The sequence below is a fragment of the Natator depressus genome, chromosome 1 (assembly GCF_965152275.1).
Source record: "Natator depressus isolate rNatDep1 chromosome 1, rNatDep2.hap1, whole genome shotgun sequence".
Taxonomy (NCBI): domain Eukaryota; kingdom Metazoa; phylum Chordata; order Testudines; family Cheloniidae; genus Natator; species Natator depressus.
In genome coordinates, this window is record NC_134234.1 from 178,957,100 (window position 1) to 178,976,887 (window position 19,788).

General features: G+C 42.3%; 1 long non-coding RNA gene across 2 annotated transcripts in view; it reads right to left on the reverse strand.

Annotated features, from left to right (window-relative positions):
* The window catches only part of LOC141983903 (uncharacterized), a 123,131-nt gene that overhangs the window by 50,520 nt on the left and 52,823 nt on the right, over positions 1–19,788 (reverse strand). For both annotated transcript variants that reach the window (XR_012638571.1, XR_012638567.1), the window contains exon 2: positions 17,678–17,746. This is a non-coding gene — a long non-coding RNA (uncharacterized LOC141983903). The remainder of the gene's footprint in view (positions 1–17,677; positions 17,747–19,788) is intronic.

Consider the following 19,788-nt stretch of genomic DNA (forward strand, 5'->3'; position numbering starts at 1 on the left):
CAGCTCTCCAGTCATAAGGGGGGAAAGGAGAGAGAGGAAAAAAAGGTAGGCGTTGGGGCGGATTAGTGGGTTATAGACTGTTGTAATAAGCCAGACTGTCTCTGTTCAGTCCGTAATTTTTGGCGTTAAACAAAGTTATGAATTTAAGCTCCCAGGCTCATCTGTTGAAGGTGATGTGGAGTTTTCATTTGAGGATGAGAACTGAGAGGCCAGATACAGAGTGAGCACTTTGTGAAAAGTGTTCACTCACAGGTGATAGGGTGTTTTTGTCTTTTATAGTGTTTTTATGTGAGATAATTTGAGAGCGTAGTGATTGTCTGGAGAGCATTTTTATATGTTTGTCATGCTCAAGCAGATTTCTTTTGTTTGGAGGTGCTTGGAAACCTTCCCTTTTCGCTATTGGGGTTAATATTCCTCAGCACACTTCTTTCTTGGCTGGTGTACCACAGCACACGACTTTCTAAAAACAGTGATGTGCTATTTCTCACCCAGCCAGCAATGGTGAGAATAGAACTATGATGCTTCCGCTGAAGTTCTCTCTGTTAGGCCTCTGAGATCATTCAAATCTTTTTTTCCCCCCTTCTTGTTAGCATGCCTTTATGGAAAGTGGACAGAGCTATTCCCAGTTGTCTTGCAAGCCAACTCTTTACTTGTGTTACTAATAAAAATCTGTTTATTTCATTTCTTTACCTTCCCAACCTACCGTCAGGTAATTTACAGTCCTTCCCTTTGCAACCTGAACCACGAATTACTGGCTGATAAATTATTATCCAAACAGAGTTTAAGGTCAAATTCTTACAAGTGCACATTTAAACATGTTTGCAGATAGTTTTACATGCACTTTTTCTTTCAAATGATGTTACATCAGAAATTCTAAAATTACACTCCTTTTCTCTTGAGCTGAATTCCCACAATCATACAGAAAATAACGTGTTATTTATTATTATGATAGTGCCTACAGTTCCCCATCCAAGACCAGGGTCCTGTTGTTCTAGGAATTGGACAAAGTAAGACAACAGTCCTTTCCTAGTAGATTAGATGGACAAAGGATGGAGGAAAAGAATATGGCATCGGACTTATCTACATGGTGCCAGCAATAGAAGGCTGATTTGTAAAGAGCTCTAATTGCCCCACGGAGATCTTGCTGGGATACTCGATCTAGGTCCCTCTTAGAGCATGCCAGGGGGATCTACACAGGGGCAGTTACACTGCAGCACATTAATACGCTTTACAACTCACAGCCTCTGGTGTGCTTAGCTGCACCATGTTGACAAGCCTGTACACTTATCCATATACACAGAGTATTAGATTACAAATAAAATATTAGTCATGTGGCCAAAATTCCCTTTTGTTCCATTCAAACCACTGTATATATTAAAAGCCTGGTTCTTTTCTCATTGGCAAACATTTTGAGCCTGATGTTATTTTAGTCTGTGACACATACTCACAAAAACAAAACACATACTGCTGCTCCTAGCACGAATTCCTCTTCACATAATAGGTAACTGGGAGTGGGGAGGAGGAAAGTTCATATATGCCACGATTTTCAGAAGTGAAAAGCACCTGCCATCCCACAGAAGCCAATGGCAGCTGCTGGGTATAAGGCAGCTTTGAGAATCAGACCAATACTGTAGAAAACCTTAATGGCTTGATTTACAGATGTGCTGAGTACCTGCCAACTGAAGAGAATGGGAAGCTAGAGGTGCTCAGTACCTCTGAAAATAATCAGGGTATGGGGGCCTAGAACACCCACCCTTCTACACACTTAAATAGTACTGTACATGCCAGCAAGTAAGGGACTACCCTCATGGATACATATTCCACATCCTCAGCACTCACTCTTATGTGTATTAACTACAGTGCTAATTTATTGATCTATAATGTTACACTAGGTACAGCATTCGCTATATTGCACCACACCTCATAATAATTTAAAGTATTGGTGAAAATTCTGTTATTGGGTGCATACTAGCATCTGGTAGAGTCCCTTGGAAAAAAAACAACACCACCACATTATTTTCCATGTCACAGAGCACAATGTATTCAAAAAGTTTTGAGTCATTCATGAAAAGAAAAAGAAAAAAAAAGAAAAGAAAAGAAAAAAAAAAAGAGAGAAGTGTTTCTTCTACCAGGACATCAAGATCAGCAAGTACTCCTGTGTTTTCACGCCAACACTTTCTCTATAAGTCTCTTAATGTTCCCCGTCATTCATCTGCTCAGGTAAATGACTTCAGAACTCTTTAGCGCCCCTCTAAGATTCAAGACCAAATTGCACCAGAAGGATTCTGACAGTACAGCTGTTTGCCAATTACTTGAATTATTTCTAGGCACTTTGGCACATCTCAAGATGAAATGAAAATCTTTCAGTCTGCACCACTGAGGGATTTCTTATTTCACAATGCTTCCATATATAACATAATGAGAATAAAAGCTTCTCTGCTTCGCAGATCTTACCTAAGGTATCATAAGATATAGAAAATAACACATCCCTTTCTTCCTGAAGGAACCTACTGAGTTTTACAAAGGCAAGGAGAAAGAAGGTAACATTAGACAAAGAAAGCTATTTTCCTTGATTTTTTTTAAAAAAAAAACTCCTCTAAATTTGAGCATACAAGAGATTTTAGGATTAAAAAATACACGCATCTGTGCTGAGACACAGAACCTCTCAGGTGCTTCATTATTGGCATTTAAAGCCAGTTTCATGAAACACCTGGCCTTGAGTAAGCAGTGTGATCACAGAGTGTCAGCAGGCTGGGCAGATTTAAATGGAAGAGCATTACACATTCAAAAGCCATTTTCAAGCTAATAACAGCATTATCAGCAAAACTGTAACAATAATGTAAACACCCCCAAATACATTATTATTAATGCTGGTGCATCTTGGTAGATCGTTCAACATCCTTCTTAACCTGTTTTGTTTCAGAAAGACTGTATTTTTATCCCCATTTTATTTTTATAATATTATGTACTGTTGATAGCCTTATTTATCCTTTATTATTCCCAGTTTCTTCTCTATTTCCTCTTCTTATTTGTATTATTGCCTCTCCACAAGTGCCTACAGCATTATTCACTGAAAGCACTAACCACTGCTCAGAGTTCTCCCCTTTTTAGCATGATTCCAAGGACAGAAGTCCTTGCCTGAAGCATTACGTTCTCAGGGGGAGGAAAAAAGGGGGAGGAAATCACTGCTTGTTGCTTTGCTTGCAATTCTCATTTGGACTAGCACTTGCAGAAATTGAACTGAACTTTCTTCAGTGTTACTGCAGCTGCAAGGTAATTGCCCAAAGTTGCAGGAGCCAATAAGGATTGATTTTCCTTTTCACTTTTTGCAAATGTTACAAAAGAACCTGATAAGTCAGTTAGGGCTTATATACTTCTCACTAGGCACAGATGGAACTTGCTCTGAGTTCATTAATAACATTAATAAGGTGAGATGTTGGAAATGTCAGAACTCACAGGCAACGTCCCTATTCAATCACCTCTACACATGGGACAGGGAAACATGTATGATCCTGTGGTTGCACAGGCACCCACCATGTAACATCAAATGGCTACTGCCAGCAAAAAGGACCATCATAACCATATTCCCTCACCAGGGAAAAACAAAAGGCCAATAAGCACGAAGGCCAGTTGAGGAGGAAGTGGGGCCACTTTATGGAAGCAACCACAAGGTGCATAACATCAGCTACATGGTGGCAATGGTAGATCCTTGCTGTTCTGCTGCATTTGATTGGAAGTGGGCAAGTCACGAATGAGGCTCACCATGGTTCCTCTTTTTTAGGTGGAAAAAAAAAAAGTCTGCTGATTTTTATAGCAGATCACCACTCTCTGACATGGGCAGAAGTGCTGAGTTGTGAGGATGAAGCTCCATTTGCGGTGCCCATGTTAGAAGTGACTGTTGTCTTCTGCCAAAATATCTCTTTGATGTTCACCTTTCTCCTTCCATAGAACAATACAATGACAATCTCCAGAAATAATTTAGTATTCAAATAATCTTCAAAATTAACATTATCTACCAGAGCTGTGGTTCTCAGCCTTTTCCATACTGTGATCCTATATTAAAACAGCAAAGGTTTGTGGACCCTCTTCCCACCTAGCTATAAAGAAAGAGAGGGTGGTCATGATCCCCCAACTCATTTGTTATCCCCAGGACTCCCAGAATCCATGTATCAGAGAAAATTCCAATATCTGACAGACAAAAACTCTAGAATAGATTTTAATTTTCCCTGTCCATTTTTGCCACACTGACTGCAAGCTATTTTTCCACAAACTCTTGTTTTTCCAGAGCTCCAAAAACATGGATTTATTTATTACAGCATTTTGTTAATTTTGATTAGACTCAGACCTTAGCCCATCACCTACACCTCTGTCATTAATCTAGTTTAGAAAACGTGATGAATATTGCACTCATAGCTAATTAAAATGAACACTAGCCGTCATACCACAGCTGGATTTCTGTACTTGGCAAGATGCCATGGCATTCTGAGAAACAAACAGTCTTTCCTGTTGGCAAATCACTCCCCCAATCTATCCAATTCTGAGTCCTCTTCAGGCCCTAGCATCTTCTCTCTTGGAATGCACAGAATACTAATTCCACATGGACATTCTTTCTGTATGTTGTTTTTATGCTGTATTTTTAGCCTTCTGAAACAGGACCTGTTCCTCATTATGAATCCTTTAAAACATCCGTTTGAACCTTATAGGGTATGTCTACATTGCAGCTGGGAGGTATGATTTGCAGCATGGATAGACAGACTCATGCTAGCTCTGCTCAAGTTGGCTTGCTAAAAATAGGAACGTGAATGTTACGGTACTGCAGGTGTCTTTGGCTAGCTGCGTGACCTTGGACCCAGGAAGCCAGGTGGTCTTGGACTCAGGTGGCTAGCTTAAGCTGCCGCCAATGCTGCAACCTCCATACTGCTACTTTAGCACCCTAGCTTGAGCTAAGCTAGTGCGAGTCTGTCTACCCATACTGCGAATCACACCTCCCAGGTGCAGTGAAGACACACCCATAAAAAACTTTGCGACATGTTTTCTAAGCTTGATGCTTAAGGTGAACTCACAGAATATGCACAAAAATGTCACTGTGCACCTAACACATGCGTTTATGTATGAAAACGGGTAATTGTAAACACAGGTATCCATTTTGCATGCACGTGCATTTGTGCTCCAAACAGATGTGTGTGTATATTTTGCTGAGGCAAGTTTGGGCACCAACTTTGAAAATCTGGTCCATTATGTCCAGGTTTCTAGGTGGTTAGTCTTTTCTCCATAAATGCAATTTTCTCTGGCTAACAGTAATGAGTTGCACACTTTTTATTCCTGTCATCAGTCTTTATAAGGGGTCAGTGCTGCCTTGAAAACCAATGAAGCAATAGCTAGCATAACCCATTTGTCAATGTATGTTATGTGTCCCCCTCTGGGCCCAATACACAGAGGATGAGAGTCCGTTCACAGCTCCTGAGCTAGAGAGCTTTGTTCCTTAGTTCAAGCTGTAGTAGCCCATGCCTTCAGCTTTGTAGGTCTCTAGTTCAATCCCTGGAATGTCAGCTGAGATGGTGGGCATCACACTAGCGCTGACCTATTTCTGTGGTGAGGGAGATGAGATTTTCCTGGGTATGAATCTCATTTATGCTAAGGCCCGTTTATACTGCTCTGGTAAAGGAGATAAAGTTGTCATCAGTTATATTTGCATGCCCTTTAGGGTCTCTTTACACGGCCAAAGAAGTGAAAAGGGGCCTTAGTTCAAACGACCGTCAGATCCTCTCTGTTTGGCCCAGGAACCATCTGAAGGCCTGAGCTTACACAAATAATAAAGAATAAAATTAATATACAAAGGGCCTCCCTATACCTCCTCTGCCACAGTCAAGCAGAATTGTCACACATACAAGGTCTTCTCAGTGTTTTCCATTCCACAGATCCCTAGTTTGTGACAGGTCGTGCCTCATTTCCTGTGGCCTTTCTTCCCTCCTTCCACCCTGCTGGAACAGGTGCAGCCAACCGACTGCAGCACACCTGTATCATCAGCTGTTTCTTGGAGATGGGGTTTAAGGAAATCATTTCCATTTAGACTGAAGAACAGAAGGAAGTTCAGCAAATAAAATGAGGCTGTCTGGTCCAACATGCATGACACTTTAAAATATATGTTAATTCCACTGTCCTAACTGCTCACCACTTCATCGTCAATTTACTTAATTCCCTCCTTCACAAGAATTTGTTTCTGGTATCTCTTGATTTAATTTAAACCATTTGCTTCAGTTGCAATCCCTATTTTGTTTGAAAGGGAGTTAGCCAATTTTCCTAGTGACTATTTTTTGTTTGTTTGTAAAATTATATCCCTAAAATCCTCTCCCTTTATCTCTGTTAAAAAATATCTATTAGCTTAAAGTCTTTGAGTGTAACAGCCGTGTTAGTCTGTATTCGCAAAAAGAAAAGGAGTACTTGTGGCACCTTAGAGACTAACCAAGTCTTTGGGTTCCCTTCCTGTCTCTTCCTTCTACACTTTTCTGCAGTCCATGCACCTCCAAAATGTTTAACCCATTTTGTCTGTGTTAAATAGGACAATTTTATGCAACAGAATTCTGCACCAAGGGAATCAAAACCTCCATGCTTGATTATTGTAACACATTGTACCTAAGAATGAAACCACATAAACTGAAAGAGCACCATTTACGACCCACCTACTAAACAAGAGTGGTATCTGAGAACACTAAAGCCCAGTGCTCAGATAACTACAACAGTCTGAGGTCCTGCTTTGGATCTTTAAAGGTCTAAATGAGTTGGGCCCATGTTATCTTAATGACTGCCTCTCCCTTCAGCATCAAGACCTGCCATGTCAGCAGCACTCTTGAGAAACAATGTAACCCAGTATTAGAAGACAGGCGCCTGGCCCACAGCTGTGAAACTGCTCCCCCATGGCTAAGAATGACCACAAAACTTACTTGCCTTCAGAATGAAATGCAGGACCCTTTCCCTCAATGCATCTTTCCCACAATAACAGTGATGATGGGAGTAATAACCTCACCTCTGACTGTGCTGAGGAAAGTGGGAGAGCATCTATGTTCATGCTACCTGTTGGAGAACTCTTTAGAAGGTGCTGAGATAGTACAGCAAGGAGGGCAGTACATATATGTGAATAAATAGCTGGATCCCCACTGAAGAGTCCGGGGTTATTCATTTCCTCCTGAAGACACCCAGAAATGGGAGATTGTAGCAGGGTGTTGGCTCCCCTGCTTCCCTCAGAAGTCAGCACACGAGAAGTGTATATGTGCAGGTATGTGAGGATGAGAACTGTATTGCTTTTGGTGGGGAGGTAGTCGACTATGAAGAGGGAAAAGAGGCAATGTCAGACCTCAGTCTTGAGATTGTCTGAGCTATTGTTTTTCTTTTGTTCTATTCCCTAGCTTAAGTCCTCTTGCGTATGTATGTTTGTTGCCTGTGTGCCCCATACTACGGTGGAATTTTATGTATTGTTTGGGCCCTATTATGAATAAAACATGCCCCACCCCAAATTCCTTCAGTGAATTTAGTGTCCTCTTAATAATAGAACATTAAATAATTCTGCTGTCTCCATTTAGCTGATCTGAGGAAGGAGATGGGGGCTGTTACGTCTCCCTGTTGGTATGTCCTATCCCTTCACACTCTGGTAGCGTCTAGTGAACTGGAGCCCACGGCAGCAGAGGCTTCAGAGTAAGACTCCTGAGCAGCAGCTCTCAGATCCATCTGGGATTTGGAAAGAAGAATAAATGCTAGCTGGACTTGCTAGAGATGGATGTTTTGACTCAAAAAATTACTTGAGTCAGAGCTCCGTTCAAGTTCATAGTGAGAAACTGAACACCAATAGACACGATGAAATCTGATTCTGTAAAGCCAGAGTAGCTATTTTAGCTTTAACAGAATAAAGAGTGAGATTGAGATTGTAGCCTTTAATCCTTGGACTGGGCTGGACAGAGGGTTGGGCACAGGTTGCAATGGCAGTTTGCCCACTGTTACAGCGGGTTAGAATGTTGCTAAAAAGAATAATCTCGGTATTCTAAGGGTATGTGAGGCAATTGCGGTCACCAAATCATGATTTGAGAAGTACATTCTCGAGCAAAGGTTTAAGTAGCTATGCCTTCCTGCATCCTCTCCCTCTGTCTGTAACCCTTTATGCCCCCTCCCTCCCTTAGTTTTTTCACCTAGTTAATCCCCTCCAAACAAGCACTCTTGAATACCTTTAAACAAAAGCAAAACACACCCACACCCACACACAAAATCTCAGAACTAACACGTTGCTTGCCATCATCACATGGTGCACTCTGCTTGTATCTTGCATTCCTTTAGATCACAAGCTCTTCGGAGCAAGGACTGTCTCTTATTCTATGTTTGGCTAGTGTGTAGTACAACGGGGTCTCAGCTGGTCCCTAGCCTCTAGCACAGGGGTGGGCAAACTTTTTGGCCCGAAGGCCACACTGAGGTGCGAAACTGTATGGAGGGCCAGGTAGGGAAGGCTGTGCCTCCCAAAACAGCCTGGCCCCTCCCGCTCCCACTTCCTTCCCCCTGGCTGCCTCCCTCACAACCCTCGACCCATCCAACCCCCCTGCTCCTTGTCCCCTGACCGCCCCCTCCCAGGACCCCCTCCCCTAACTACCCCCAGGACCCCACCCCCTATCCAATCCTCCCCTGCTCCCTGTCCCCTGACTGCCCCCCAACCCCTATCCACACCCCCACCCCCGACAGGCCCCCCCGGGACTTCCACACCCTATCAAAACCCCCGTTCCCCATCCCCTGACCACCCGTCCCCAAGAACCTCTGCCCCATCCAACCGCCCCCTGCTCCCTGTCCCCTGATTGCCCCCTGGGACTTCTTGCCCCATATCCAACCCCCCTGCCACCTCCCCCTCCTTACCGTGCCGCCCAGAGCAGCAGGAGCTCGCAGCCCCGCCATGCGGTAGTGTAACTACAGGGGAGGGGGAACAGCAGGGGAAGGGCCAGGAGCTCAAGGGCCGGGCAAGACGGTCCCGCGGGCCGGATGTGGCCTGCAGGCCGTAGTTTGCCCACCTCTGCTCTAGCATGAGAAACATGATAAATGAACAAAGAAAATGATCTATTTCCAGAAAGACTGGAGGACGAATATCTTAGTTACAAAACCTAAACTTGTAATTACGTTAAAGGGGTCAATGAATAACAATTCTCAAACTTCAGAGATAAATTGGGAATTTAAACAGATTGATTGGTATATCCCAGATACCTTGTGCCACTCTGGTAAGGTAAAATAGCCTTACTGGTACCAATAAATCTGGCAGAGAATCTTAACTTGGCCAAGAAAAGCCCTCCTTTTACCTTACCAATTCAAGTGAAGATTTCACATTCTATGACTGCTTTAGTTTGGGAATTTTCTCAGTTAAAAAAAGTGTAATGACTTTTGGTGTAATCAAAGAGACTGAAGTGTTCTCCGACTGGTTTTGGAACGTTATAATTCTTGACGTCTGATTTGTGTCCATTTATTCTTTTATGTAGAGACCGTCTGGACAGTCAGATGTCAAGAATTATAACATTAAAAAACCAGTCGGAGAACACTTCAATCTCTCTGGTCACTCGATTACAGACCTAAAAGTCGCAAAATTACAACAAAAACACTTCAAAAACAGACTCCAATGAGAGACTGCTGAATTGGAATTAATTTGCAAACTGGACACTATTAACTTAGGCTTGAATAAAGACTGGAAGTGGATGTGTCATTACACAAAGTAAAATTATTTCCCCATGTTTATTTTTCCCCCCTACTGTTCCTCACATGTTCTTGTCAACTTCTGGAAATGGCCCACCTTGATTATCACTACAAAAGGTTTTTTTTCTCTCCTGCTGGTGATAGCTCACCTTACCTGATCACTCTTGTTACAGTGTGTATGGTAACACCCATTGTTTCATGTTCTCTGTGTATATAAAATCATCCTACTGTATTTTCCACTGCATGCATCCGATGAAGTGAGCTGTAGCCCACGAAAGCTTATGCTCAAATAAATGTGTTCATCTCTAAGGTGCCACAACTACTCCTGTTCTTTTTGCAGGTACAGAGTAACACGGTTGCTACTCTGAAACCTGACTGGACGAGTGTTAAACCAATACTCCCTAAGGATGGAAAAGAAAGCTCCATTCCCATCCAGTCACCAGGAGCTCTGCAACAGAGAACCCTTAATAAGTAATATATATATATATAAAAAAAGAGGTTATACCCTGTAGAGAGTATGTCTGCAAAATCCTAGTATAACTCTCCTCTGAAAGCATTTTATTTTTCAATCCCCTGTGTATGTACACATAAGTCTCCAAAATGTAAGACATACAAGCACAGAAAATCTACAATCACCATATGAAAAAGACAGATGCCAGCTTCATCAGAGTTAAAAAGTATTGCAGCTGCTAAAAGAAAAGAAAAGAAAAGAAAAGAAAAGAAAAGAAAAGAAAAGAAATCTTCACACTCCTGGCAGAGTTTTGGGGTCTAATCATTTTATTACTTGTGTTCATTCTGAATCTGGTGAATCACTACCCTACAATTTATGAATGACTCTAGAAACTCAGATAGCCAGCTCCCCATTTCTGAACTTCTTTTTGACCTCCCTAATTTAACTGATGTGCATGACAGGGTCGGGATAGCACATTTTTCTTATAAAATTGCATCAGCCTTGAGTGGGAACTATTCAAGTTTTAATCTCCACTTTCCTCTTATGCTTTCAAAGGACATATTTTGCTTCATTAAACATGGTTCTCTTCTCCATTCTTGATAAGGCTGAGGAATCCAAGAAATCTTTTCATTGGATCACCTGTAAAAGTATACCTAGTCTCACAAAATGATTATGCTATATGCATTGTGATTTTGCTCACATTAACTACACACACATACACACAAAGTCATCAGAGTGAAAGTAAAATGCTACCAAGTCAGAATGGTATACAGATTGCCCAGGCTGATTACAGAGTGCAAAAGAGTGAAGAATCAGACCCATGAATTCTGCTCCAAGAATTAAAATTAAACACTCTGAGTGGTAACAAGTAGGGAGTGTGGAGTAGAACAAGGGATGCATAAAAGTAACACCATGTTAAGATTATGTGGTTGATTAGGGTTCATTACATACACACATTAATGGTTGCTTTTCATGTTATTTTGTTAGTGGTTTTCAGAGAGTTTACAAATATCGTATAGGGTGGAGAGGTTGACAACAGGGAGCTGACAGGGAGGGTAGGAAATATATTTGCAAGAACAAGAAAAGTAGCTAGAGGAGGGCGTGAGAGAGAGGCAACAAGAGAAGGAACGTGTGATGCACAATGGGCTATGAGGGATGAGATAGGGAACAGCAGGGTGATGCTTGCAGAAAAGAAACAAGAGGACGATAGAAACCAGTAATGTAAGAACCAGGATGGTGGGGGGTGGGGAAGGGAGAAAGGCTCTAACTATGAAGAGAGTCAAGATGTGAAAAGTTCAGCATTGTATAATTCAGTTGACCTCATGAGATCATGAGCTTCTCCCCTCTGCCCTGAGTGCTTCTAGGGGACAGAGGCTTTTATAGGCCATCTTCAACAGAGTTTTGACAGTGGTGGAGGGCACGCACAGTGTACAACATTGGGAACCACACCTTCTGAGAGCACATGACATCTCAGCTACAATGTCTGACCCAGGTCTGGGAGCATGGTTCCTTTGAGTAGGCTACTGTCCCTTGGAGAATACCTATATTACTGCTCCTCAAGAAAAATTCCACTAATTTTGGAATCTCTTTTCATGGCTTACTTTTAGCAGAATATTTGGGCAACCCATAATTAAATTGATAATTCAATTTTTTTTATTCTGACAGGTTATTATTATTTTAAAATATTCTCTTTTATGCAATAATGTAACCCACACTGAGCACACGTCTAATACACTGATTAGACTGCACCCCATGACATTATGTGTTTTCAAAAAGCTTTTTACATACATGCTAATTTTTAAAGCCAATTTTTAAGCATCTTCTTGTCTCAAGTTCCCAAGTGACCTCTTCCTTATTCTTTTTTTGGGGGGGTGGGGTGGGGTGGAAGGAGGAGCAATAACAATAACATTATTTAAACATTTACAGCATTCCACCCAACGATACTGATGGTGCCATCTATCCCTAAAATGCCTCATTTTCTCTGTCAAGTTTTCCTGGCCTCTGGCTTATTTGGTTCTTGTACAACTAGTGTGCACTATGGACCATTATATAGATATGGGTTCTGTGTCTTTTCACAGTCTGTAGAGATTGTCCATCATTATGGCTGCTGTTTCCCAGAGACTCACATTTGTTAGAAACTCATTCAAATCCTCTCCATATGGATTTGTTTTCCTTATTAACAAAGGAAGAATCTATTATTTGTTGCTTTTATTTTTTTCAGACATCTTCAGCTTTCTTTTATTAGTAGTATTTGTTATCTGTAATGGCACCTGAATAGCACCTCTGTGTACAGAAAGAATATATGATCCCTGCTTCTACAAGCTTACAAACGAACATTAGACTAGAGCTGGGTTAAAATTTTTGGACATGTCATTTATTCAATGAAAAATGCAGTTTCAGTTGACCCAACACTATTTGCAAATTTGATGCCATTCACAAAATGACCAGAGAAAGGGATGGTGGTGGTGGTGTTGCTGCCTCCCACTCCCTTGCTAACCGTTAGCTCAGTGGTTGGGCACTCAGGTTCAAATCTCTGCTCTGGAGCAGACCCCAAATGGACTTTTTCAATCCATTGTAAATTCTGAAAAATAACAGATTGGTTTGACATAAACCAATTACTGATTTCTTTCAGAACTGCCACTGAACTGAAAAATTAGTTGTTTGCCTGGTTCTACATTGCACATCATTAAAAGGAGGGAATAATACTATAAGATTCTAACCACAATTAAGTTGTATTTCCACTCCCCTCTCTATCTCCCTCTTAATCTTGAGCTCACCGACTTTGTCTTAATAAAAAAGCTGTTGTGTAGGGAAACTGGTTGTTGTGATGGGGCTATTCACCTCTGGGTCACTAATTCAATTTGGATTGACAGTCACCAAAAAATAGCTGCCTTCTGGCAGCAGAAATGAGTTATTGCCCCAGTGTAAGTCCTAGTGGGCCAGATGTTCAGAAAAGAGAGCAAGAGTCTGGAAACTGAGCTATTCTCTCACCTTTAAAAAGGCAGTTTCCCCAGTTCATTACTGAGGCATTGTAAGATGGAAGAAGCTTGTATTTTTACTGCACCTCTTCTGGGAACAAAAGGACTTGTCATTCTCCCAGGCTGCCAATCTGTCTCCTTGTATGAGCAGAATTCTAAATTCAGTAAAAATGTAAAGAAGAACAATTTAAAATATCTCAGGTAATAATAGATAGGGATGGATGATCATGTTTTCCTGTATTCCCAAACCCTCTTGAGCCTCCTAGACTCAAGATTGTGTCCTGTTCTCAAGATTTTCTAGGCCTGTGTTCCAGCTTATGTTTCATGGGGGATACGCAAACTGCTTTCTTTTTTGTTAACAATTGTTTTTCTTCTGTTTTTAAATATGAGTTACCAAAAGCAAAGCCACTTCCTGATTTTGGGTAGTTTCATGTGAATTCTCCCTCCAGCACAAGTAAGCTGTCTGCATCACTTGGCACCACTCTGCAGAGAAAGGGCAGAAAAGCCAGACCAGTGGGAGGTGAAAACCATGGGCCAGGAACCAAGAAAACAATGAGATTTATATTAAAAAAACAACTGTGTGGAATATTAGAAGCTCTTCTTGGAGATGGAATCATTTTGCAAAACAGACAACAAAAACACATTATACGCTGCAGTTTAGGAGACCGAAGGGGAGAAAAATCCTAAACCTAAACACCGCAAAACAAAGCAGACATATTTAGGAGAAGGTGCCTGTAGATAGCAGAGTGGGAAAAATCTATTCTTACAATGATTCATTGCTAACATCGTTGCAACACACAAATGCCCAGCGCACACTTCCACTGCTACCAACTATACATTTGCCCCATTGATAAGGATCCTGTTATTTATGCTGTCAGTGCTTGGAGGTGTTGGATGTGTTAGCATGATTACGTCTCACTGTCCCTCTCTTAGACAAACAGCACATGCATTCATCCTGCCAGGTGTTGCACAGCTGCCTCCAAGTAACACGTTAGTGTTATAGTACTTTGATTATGTTAATACATCTTAATGAACAGGGAAAAAGAAGGAAACAAGCTGTGCATGGGTACTGCTTAAAAACCAGCACATCCATTTCCACAGACAGCAGCTTTTTCCAAGTGATGCATTTGCTCTGTTGACAAGGGGACGCATGGTTTGTTCCACCACCGTTGTTGAGTGGGTAGCCACAGACTGCGTCCCTCTCTTAGACAAACAGCACACCGGCTTTGCCACCTGCTGTTCTGCCCTGCCAGCTGCCAAGCCGTGCACTTAATCTCTCTATGAGGGGACTATTTGCAATGATACTGCTTGTGGAGGGGGTCTTCCCTTAAATGCACGCTCTGATACTGTTGCCAACAACAAGCAGGAGTAGGACTGTTCATAAAGTTGTTGTTGGTTGTGGGGGGTGGGGCATCGGGTGTGGAAGGAAAGCCTTAATCATTATTGCTAATTTATTTATATAATCCAGCAGTGCTCAGATGCCATGATTATGCTTTAGGCTGTACATATAAATAGGAAAACGCTATCCCTATCCTGACAAGCTTACAATCTAGTTTCAGAAAAGACAAACAAGTGAGCATGACAAACAGTACGAGAGAAGAAGAGAGAGGGTGAAGAGTATTGTTATGACCCATTGAGATCTCAATCATGGAAACTGTTCTGTGTGGATGGACCCCTGCACCCACACTGAGCCACAATGATGTCACACCAATGGCCTGGGCCCTTTGCAGCTGAAGGTTTAGCAGCATTGTCTGACCCATCCTTGGTATAATTACAAACTGCCTTGTGGAGTGCTTACAAGGGGAACTCTCCCATGTTACCTCTTGAGAAGATGTGAGCCAGGGACTTCTTCCCTGAGAGCCTATATCACTAAGAAAGTACTACACTTCAACCTAGGCCACCCTGCTTCGAACTGGAAAAGTGCATTAAATTAGGCTAACACACAGCCAAGGCCATGGCTGGTGTGGTGGGTTGGGTTACCAAGCAATAGTCCTATATATTTTTTTCTTTTTAAGCAGTGGGTTACTTTATTAACCCATCCTTAAGGGAGGACTTCTGTACATGAACAGTCCCACTGAAGTCAAGACGTAGTGTGACTAGTGAAAAACTACCAGTCCCATTAATTTACTATCCATGGCACATACATTTCCCCTGCACTCCAGAAGCTACCTTATCCATAAGGAAACTGATAACTAGCAGTGGCTTGTTTATGGTTCTGGTTAGAACATGTTACGAATTACACCTGAGAGGACACGCACACAACTGCTGCGAATTATACCTTGTAGGACACGCACACAAATGCTACGAATTACACCTGGTAGGACACGCACACAAATGCTGCGAATTATACTTGATAGGACACGCACACAAATGCTACGAATTACACCTGGTAGGACATGCACACCAATGCTGCGAATTATACCAGATAGGTCACGCACAGTTCTAATCTAGGCTGAGGCACAGAAACAAAGTCCACAACTGCAGAGTTCCCAAAAGACACTAAGTTTATTACGCTCGAGCGTGGTGCCCCCCTGCTAGCCAGGAGGGGACCCTGAATACAGATTATACAAAGGTTATATAATTTTTAGCAAAGCATGTTGCCCTCGTGCATTGGAAACCTTAGCCAATAAACAAACCCTTGTCTTATCTACCACCTATCCCTGCTTGGTGCATTCCTCGTGCTATACCAGTATGTTAATTACACAGCATGGTCCTAAAGCCATGCATCAGTAACTTTTATTATCAGGATGGGAGGCCTCACATCAAGGCCAAAAGACAGGGAGTTAGAGACTGACAAAAACCAGATACTGGGAGTCAAGGCAGGCTGGAGACAAGGAGGAGGATTTTCACAGGGATTCAGTATCTAAGGATCACTCCTCCTGGTGTATGATGTGGTGGAATTTAAACAATGGTGGGCCCCAAACCAAAATGGAGTCACATGTGCTAACTTTTCCTTAACAAACAGCAGCTGCATATACAGTTAGCTTTCAAAGTTTGCTCAGCAAAAACCTCCTCTGATAGAAAGACATGCATTTTTAATGGAATCTACCTTGAAAACTGCATGGGATTCATTTATAGGTCAAAAAAATATTTCAATGAAACTCAAGTTAACGGAACTTTTGTCAAAGTCAGTTAAACACACAGGACTTGAAACTCTAGGTTTGAATAAGCTTTGTATCTATTTAATGAAATAAATACACACGTGCCCTTCTGGATCAAATCCTAAAAACCTTTCTTCACGTGGCTTGTTATTGACCTCAGTGGTGAGTGCTCATTGTGAGAAGTGGTTTGCCGGACTGGATCCCTCAAGCTGCAGCAAAAAGCAAAGCTACAGTTCATTAGCACCAGTAGTCTTCAGTTTTCTGACAGTAAAGTTGTGCCTTTCAGGGAAGAGTGGGTGCCTCTCAGAATACAGGGGGGAAAAAAGCCCTCACCAAATTAAATCTATAAAATAGACTCGTCACTTCTAATTGACTTTGCTGTGCATATAGCATGAGAAGTGATTGTGTGCTATTGCTCTGTTAGGGCTGTTTATACATTGTGACACACCAAAGTACTCTGTTAGAAAGGAAAGGAGTCTGTAACACCAGAGACTGGTCTCATAAGTTACCTCTTGTCTTGCTTTGTTAAGATCAGTAAAGCCTAAGAAGGACTGACACCTTTATGTGAGGTAGCGAATTAGGTTTAAGGGGTTCCTTCCATGATCGGATATTGCTTTGCACTCTGAAATGCATTGACCCTTTTAAATTTGTTTATCATTTTGACCTTTTAAATGAAACCCTTCCTCTTTTTTTTTTTTCTGGATAGTAAAACATGGAGGTGAGATCGTGAACTCAGCATAAGCCAATCAAAGATTCATTAAGAACAAAAGCAAATAGCATATCAAGTTAAATCTACTACAACATTAAATGGCTTAAACAATTGCTTCAATAAATTGAATTGTCCCCACAGTTCATACTGAAAAAGTAAAACTTAACAGATATAACAGTCACCCTGTTAAGCCATACGATCAGCTCAGATAATGATTATTCCTTCTTTAAGATAGTCCACTGTAATACAGTGAAAACCTTATTTACATGGTGCCATATTGCACATTTTAATATAGAAAACAAGATGTATCCTAAACCAAACCCTTAGCCAACATGACCCAAAAAATACATGCACACAAACTAGCACCAGTTCAGAAATAATAGTATCTTAGGGTCTTATACTGCTGTCCAATACCATAGTGTATGAGCACCTTCCATCTAAAATTGTAGCAATAGCCAAATCCCTAAATGGACTTCATGGAGCATTTCTCCCTTTTCAAAAATAAAATAAAATCAAAAACTCGGGTGGTGGTTGTTTTTTAGTGGTTAGTTGGTTTGTTTCAGGTTTTTATTTTTCGGAGGGTTGCGGGTGGTGTTTGGGCGGACAGGAGTGTCATGGTTGGGAATGTCATTCTTGCTATGGTAGAAAACCGCCCCCTAGCCCAACTGCTAAGCCAGAGTCACACAACAACAATAGCTTTACAAGGCATACATGCATTTGTGCCTCTTACCACATGTTGAATAGAGGTAACCAGCACTTCCACAAGTGTAGCTGTTTGGAGGTTCAGTTCAAAGTAGACCTAGTACAAAAATAAATAGAATATCAATTTCAAGAAGAAAAAAAAAACCGTGACAACCATTTTCATCCTGAAATGGAATGAAATATTAATATTTTCCACAAAACAAAATTTCACACAGTTTCAAAAATCAAAAACTGTCAAGTGGACATTTTTGTCGTTTTCAATTTGAAGAGAACAAAATTTAAAATTGGTTCATTTCAAAATGTTGATATTGCAACACAAAACAAGAAGTTCAAAAGTAGCCATTTTGAATCTATTTCTCAGTGCATTGGTGGGCAGGGGAAGGGAGGAAGTGTTCACTGCCTTCTGCTGGACATACTTTAAAAAACAAAGAAATCCCATGCCGCACGAAACCTGGAAAACCAACCCACAATGCACAAGCAGGATATAGCAGTAGGGAGGCAGGTGGAGGAAGTGAAGATGGAGTGTGGGAAGCAGTTATACTCCCATCAGCAGCCCACGGGCAGCAGAAGAAAAGGGTTGTGCTCCACCTCCTGGAATCATTTCTCTGTGGTAACAGGGAAGCCATATGTGGCTTCCTGCCGTTACTGTTCACTTTAGCAGGGGCAAGAGTCATAGTCTAAGGTCCCTCTAAGCTGTGCGGCTACACAGCTACCTATTGAGCACTGTGCTGATGCTCAAGGCTGCGGCGGGGAGAGGTGCCTCTCCCCAAGTCCTGGACCTGCTGCGGCATCCCTCCCTGGCTCTGACCCAGCCCGGCCCTGAATGTGCCGCGGCCAGGGGACAAGCACCTTTCCCCCAGCCCTGACCCAGCCTGGCCCTGCTGCGGCTGGGGGAGAGGCATCTCTCCCTCCGCCAGCCCAGGTGCTTCTGAGGGGAGAGAGAGCTGTGGGGGGAGGGGGAGAGTCCTCTCTCCCCACTGTAGCCCCGGGGAGCCCCACTGCATCCCAAACCCCTCATTTGCAGTCCCATCCCAGAGCCCCAACCCTCTGCACCAGTCCTGAGCCCATTCCCACACTCTGAACCACTTAGCCCCACCCCACCACTTGTGAGGTGTCACACATCACCTCCATGTTGGTGCACATAACAAAATTCATTCTGCACATGGGTGGGAAAAATTAGAGGGAACACTGGTTATAGTCCACTGTTCTGTGGACCTATCTCAGGAGGTGACAACAAGATGAGTGTGGGGGAGGGGAGAATTCTGCAATGATCCCAAAGAACCAAACTCCACTGCATGTATCAAAAAGCCTAACAAAGAAGCCAAAATGTTCAGTGATTGAAACCTCAGCCCAATATCCCTGTTCCCAAACCAATCTACTCAAAGATTTGGGGCAGGAGGAATGGGTGCTATAGCCTGTCAGCCCAACAGGGAACCTCACTATCAGATAGTCAGATGCATAACATGTAAAGCCTGCCTACAACCAGCAGAGAAGCTACAAATCGGAGTGTGAGAAACACCACAAGCAAATTTTGCTCCTTCTCACAAAAAATTAGGGTTGCAAGGAGGTTATGGCTCAGCAGTCCTACGGGGAAGCCCACAAGCAGACAGTCATGTGATTTATCCTGGCTTAGCCCCAAATATCATCACAAACAGAACAGCAGTTCACTCTCTGTGAAAGGCAGGCATACTGAGCCAAATACATGCTTTCCCAGCATGCCTAGGAATACTCACCCTGTCCTGGAGCACCATTTGGCAATGTGATGGAACTCAGTCACATTTTACACAGGGCCCAAGCCGCATTTTTCTATGAAACTTCGACCAGCTCTAATCCAAAATCCACAGACTTTAACGAGAAATAGATTTGGCCCCTGATGTATGGGCAAGGATCACGCATGCCTTCACCTTCTGCCAATTTCAGCAAATTATTCATGGCATTTCTAGTACTGTCATCAATGTTAGCTGTCCTCGTTGTACTTCCCTACCACTCGGCAGCCAAATTATGGTTTTCCCTGCACAGATGGAATCATTCTGCTCCCTAGTGCACCCTTAAAGGATCATCAGTGATTTGGTCTTTGTTGAGGAGTAGTGCTCTCCCTTGATAGAGAAAGCTAAACCTCACAATCTCTCAACTATTTCA